Genomic DNA, 6000 nt, shown 5'->3' with positions numbered 1-6000 from the left:
TCTACTGATGAAAAGAAAAAACTAAAGTCTCCTTGAAAACTGCCTGCAGGATGGACTTTGCCTCCAAAGTCCTCACCACCAGACCGTGACTGGCTTGAGCTGGGAAGTGTGGCCCGATGGGTTGCAGGAAGCCACCCACAGAAGGGGTGCTCAGCCGTGAGGGTCCCTGAGGGGTCTATTGTGAAAGTCACAGAACTGCCCCTTTCAACAATATCCCTGGCATGGATTGGGAGTGGATCAGGAAATCCACTCAGGAAATAGAAGCTAAGAACCACAAAGGTTTCAAAATAGTCAAAAAATGGAAACTCAAATGTCCGTCAGTAGATGAATGGATATATCAAATATGGTATATCCACACAGTGGGATGTCACTTAGTCATAATAAGGAATGAAGTCTGATGCACACTACAATATGGATGAATCTAGAAAATATTATGCTAAGCAAAAGAAACCAGGCCACATATATGGTCCCAGTATATGAAATATTCAGGATAGGGAACTCTATAGGAACAGAAAGAGATTCAAGTTGCCTAGTACTTGGGGACGGGGGTGACAGGGAAATGGAGAGTGGTTGCCAATGGCTACAAGGGTTTGTTGTTGTTGTTGTTGTTGTTTTTAAAGGAACCAACGAGGCTCATGGAGCTCTGGACCTGAAGGAAGAGCTCTTCTGCCTCTGACTTCTGGCTACATCCCAGACAGTTTCACTGATAAAACCTGTCCTGTCCCTGCCTGAGGCTCTAGATGATACTGAAGCCCAGACGTCACCCTTCTCATCCTTGATCAGAAAACCTGAAGCTATTTCCTCATTCAGGGAAGCCCTGATAACCCGAGCAAGTTTTCCTTAAAAAGTTGCAAAAAACTGACAAAGTTAATACAAGCTATCAAGCAGCCTTCCCTTCAAAAATCACAAAGTAGGGAGAGCAAAGGAAGAGGCCTTTCTACTGGAGAGCCTGACAGCAGAGGGGACTCTGAGTTGGGCAGAGCCCCTCTCCCCACACAAACACGAGTGCATGTAAGAAGTGCCCCTCAGCATCAGGGAGGGCTGGGAAAAGGATCATGTGAGGATCAGTTCTACCCAAATGTCTCCAATGTCATTTTTTATAGTCAACCGATGCAGGTTAATGGATGCATGCATGCATTCATCCATCCATCCACATACCCACCCCTCCAACCACCCACTGAACCATCCACCCACCTGTCTACCATGCATCCATACATCCAACCTTCCATTCCACATCCAACCATCCAACCACACATCCATCAATGCATCCATCCACCCACCATCCATCCACCCATCTACCTTGCATCCACACATCTACTATGCATGCAGCCATCTACCATCCATCCACATATCCAACCATCTAACCACACATCCATCAATGCATCCATCCACCCAACCATCCATCCACCCATCTACCTTGCATCCACACATCTACTATGCATGCAGCCATCTACCATCCATCCACATATCCAACCATCTAACCATACATCCATCAATGCATCCATCCATCCATCCATTCATGCATTTACTCATCCACACATCCATCAATGCATCCATCCATCCATCCATTCATGCATTTACTCATCCACTCACCCATCCATGCACCCACCCATCCATCCATCCACATATCCATCCAAACATCCAGCACCTCTTAAGCATCTACTGTGTACTGAGAATCTGATCTGCAGGAAACACCACAGTGAACAAGATGTGATTGGACCTCAGCTTCCCGGAAATCCTGGCCTACAGAGAAGATAGGCTCAACAAAAAAAATCAATCAATTATTGACTTTCAATGAACTCAAAGAGTACAGGATGGGGTGCGGGGGAGGTCTAGCCCGAGGAAGGGATGTCTTGGACACTGGATGCTAAGTGGAAATGGACCAGACAAGGAAAGGAGAGAGGGTGGCCTAGACAAGTAAAGAAGGAGTGGCATGGCAAAGGTGAGGTGGGACCAGCTCAGAACCCTGACGTCCCTGAGAACAGGCTGGAGTGAGGGATCAGGGTATGAGCTGAGTTTGGAAGGTCAGGCAGGAACTGGACCCTGCAGCATCTTGTGGAGCTGGGTGTGAGTCTGGGTTTCATTCCAAGGATGAGGAAACACCACTGGAAGCTTGTAAGCAGAGGGGGGTCTCCAAAGGGGCTGTCTCTGGCTGCTGTTGGAGAAGAGAGTTGGGCTAGGAGGCCCTCAAAGGTATTCAGCCTGGAGAAGGAGAGCAGGAGGGATTTGGTACATTTCCAGGGGGCTCCAGCAGGGTCTTTGATGAACCCACCATGTGGGGTGAGAAAAAGAAGAGCCAAGGAAGACTATCGGATTTCTATTTTTTTTGTTACTAAGAAGATTTGGGGCTGGATGGGTGTAGGGGGTAGAGTGAAACTGTCAGGTCCGATGCTGGCCTCAGCAGCCGTGCTCCCAGGCTCTGGGTGAGGAGGGCTCCAGTAGAGGGCAGATGAGGGTGTGCCCCATTTGGACAGCTGCGTCTGACATGATGCACAAGCACCAGCTGCAGGAGTTCAGCACCCACTGGATGCTCAGGGATGTCATCCTGCTCTGAAAGGGGTAAAGGGCAGAGTGCAGGCTCTGGGTTGGGCTCCCACTGGCACAGCTGCAGCTGGTGCCGGGCCTCCATTTCCTCATTTGTACACCAAGCCCGGTCACTGGTGGTAGGGATGACCATTCACAGGTAGTGATGCGCGCTGAGCAAGCCCTGGTGTCCTGCTCATGAGACCCACCCACCAGGGGTTTCACCCCCAGGTTCCCCAACTTCTGAAGAGCCTTTCCACTCCCACCAAACATATTTATACCCGGAGCACAGCACCGAGCTCTTAAATTGCAGTCAACCCGATGACAGGGGCTGTCTTAGTCAATGACTTCAGTAATGCACTTTTCTGATTCCAGAGCTTACTAGCATTTCTTTCCTGCCCCCCCCACCATGTTTGAAGACCCTCAAAAAAGCTGATAGGGCAGGGGTCCGGGCACTGCAATGCCAGTGTCACTCCCAAGATCATACGGGGCACGTCGAAGGCGCCCAGTAAAGACCTGCTGACAGAACAAATGACCAGATAAGAGGCAGTGTCTGGCCCCTGCTCCAGGACTCAGGGCCCCGCCTCCCCACTGCCCAGGAGGCTCCTGGCTTTTTGGGGATCGACGCAGCTATGCCCCCCATCTATCCACAGGCCGTTTGGTCCCTTCCTCACCTGTGACTTAGAAATAACTAAGCCAGCGCTGCGGGTTGGACTGGGTCCCACAAAAGATGTAGGAGCCCTAACCCCAGTACTAAGGGTGGACCTTATGTAGAAACAGGTTCCCCGCAGGCAGAATCGAGTTCAAACGAGGTCACTGTGGATGAGCAGTGGCCCTAATCCAGTGACGGGTGTCCTTACAAGCAGCGACACCGAGACACATGCAGGGGAGCCCAGCTGGGCGGACAGGGCAGCAGAGACAGAGTGACGCGGCCACGAGTCAAGAACGCTGGGGATTGTCAGCAAACGCCAGGAGCTGGAGAGGCCAGGAGGGGGCGTGGCCCTGCTGATACCAGGATTTCAGGTGTCTGGCCCCCACAGCTGTGAAAAAAGAAACTTCTGTTGTTTCAGCAGCTCCAGGAAGCTAATACGACCAGCAAACTTCAGTCCAGCCACTGTCTCTGGCCAAACACTCTTAGGGAGCCAACCAAAGAGGTACGGTAGGGCAAAACACCAGTGTCAGAATTCAAGGACCAAAGGAAAGAGAAAAGTGAAGACAAAAAAAAAAAAACCTTCCCAACAGAAACAAGCAAGGGTTTGTGAAGGCAGCTGCGCCCTCTGCTGGCCAAAAGGAGAAATTGCTCCCAAATTGTCCCTGGCGGCACTTCCTTGAGGTCTCATGGAGACTTAGCTTTGAACTTGGCTTCCCTCCAATCAAGCCACAACCTCGATGGGGTCTATACATAGGACTGAGCCCATAAAACGACACAGGGCAGTGCTCAACGCAATGCCAGCTGCCGCGGCTTTTTTGTAAACAGCCAACTCTTCTAAAACAACCCATTTCTCCACTCATGGTCTCCCCACCACCCAAAAGGCACCCACCACAGCTACTGCCAGAGAAACAGGATGTGGGTTTGCAGGGCATCCTGGAGGTGACCCAGCCATACCTAGAGGACAGTCCACTGTCAGGCTTACAGAGAGGGAAGCCCTTTCAAGCAGGACCTGGGGCCAAACACCTAGGTTTGTGATTGGGTTCCAGCTCTTTCTAACCGTGGCCTTGGGGATGCACCAGGAGAGCCTGCCCCACGGGGCTCAGGTGTGCTGCACAGCACCTGGACCTGGCATGCAGCAGGCACCCAATACATGCCACCAATGCATTGTTCTCTGGAGCCGGAATCCTTTGCCATTGATATTTCCATTACCTGCCCCGAGTACATCCAGGTGATTGGGGAAAAACCTGATAAGATGTGGAGATAAAGTACAGAAAGGGGGCAAAACCAGGGAAGGGTCACCCCCAGAGACCTCTTGTTGCTCAGATGTGGTCTCTCTCTCTAAGCCAACTCAGCAGGTGAACTCACTGCCCTCCCTGCTACATGGGACAGGACTCCCAGGGGTGTAAACTCCCTGGCAATGTGGGACAGAAATCCTGGAATGAGCCAGGACCCGGCATCATGGGATTGAGAAAGCCTTCTTGACCAAAAGGGGGAAGAGAGAAATGAGATAAAATAAAGTCTCAGTGACTGAGAGATTTCAAATAGAGTTGAGAGCTTATCCTGGAGGTTATTCTCATGCATTATATAAAATTCCTTTTTAGTTTATGGTGTATTGGAGTGGCTGGAGGGAAGTACCTGAAGCTGCTGAGCTGTGTTCCAGTAGCCTTGGTTCTTGAAGATGATTGTGTATTTACAGTGTGACTGTGTGATTGTGAAAACCTTGTGTCTGATGCTGCTTTTATCCAGAGTTTGGACAGATGAGTAAAAAAGTATGGATAAAAAATAAATAAATAAGGGGTAAAATAAATTGGGTAAATGAAAATACTAGTGGTTAATGAGAGGGAAGGGTTTGGGGTATGGGATGTATGAGATTTTTTTTTATTTCTTTTTCTGAAGTGATACAAATGTTCTAAGAATGATCATGGTAATGAATACACAACTATGTGATGATATCATGAGCCATCAGTTGTACACCATGAATGGACTATATGTGTGTGAAGATTTGCCAATAAAAATATTTTTAAAAAATCAAAACAGGAAGGGAATGGGGAGCAACGTCTACAGGAGAGACAGAAGACAGAGCCCCAGTCTGCAACTCATTTGCTTCATGGCCAATTCTTCCCAGTCTTGTTTGCTGGGTGCTCTCTGCCTAAAGCCCTTCTGCTTCTGTCCTGGGTGCAGTTTACACTCCTCCTTTGTCATTAGGGATGCACTTGACCTGTTTCTAGTCAAGAACAGAAAAGGCACAGGCTTTGGGGGCCTACAAAAGGGAGCGCAACATGCAGAAAGGGCATCTGACAGCGCTGCGGCTGCTTTGGGTCCCTGTTGTGCGGCTCCCTGCCCTGGAGGGTTGGGTGGGGTCTGGGGCTGCAGAGCCTCCCTGGAACCACCACCAGGAGGATGGAAGGGACAGCCCAGGCAGGAGGCCCTGGAGCCTGCCCTGCAGACCCGCCTGCAGAAGGCATGAGCTTCCTCGTGGTTTAAACCTCTGCTAGTCAGGTTTTCATCAACTTAACACCTGAGGAGCTCCTACTATATGCCAGATGCTGTTCTCAGTTATTAATGCAACGAACGCTCAAGACAGCCATATGTGGCAGGGAGTAGCATTTTCCCATTTTGCAAATGGGGAAAAGGAGAGGCTGGGGGCTCTCAGACATGGCCAGGACATGCAGTAGGGCCAGGATTTGGACCCACGTCTCCCACCCCTGAGCCCAGGCTGTTATGTGCAAACATGTCCTGACCAGCACCCGTAGGAGCCCGTACATTTTTTTTGATCCCCCTGAGAAAATCACTGACTTGAGGAGTAGGCAGCAATGGCAGGATTT

Source organism: Tamandua tetradactyla, chromosome 6 (genome assembly GCF_023851605.1).
Source record: "Tamandua tetradactyla isolate mTamTet1 chromosome 6, mTamTet1.pri, whole genome shotgun sequence".
Taxonomy (NCBI): Eukaryota; Metazoa; Chordata; class Mammalia; order Pilosa; family Myrmecophagidae; genus Tamandua; species Tamandua tetradactyla.
Note: the sequence above shows the minus strand (reverse complement) of the source record.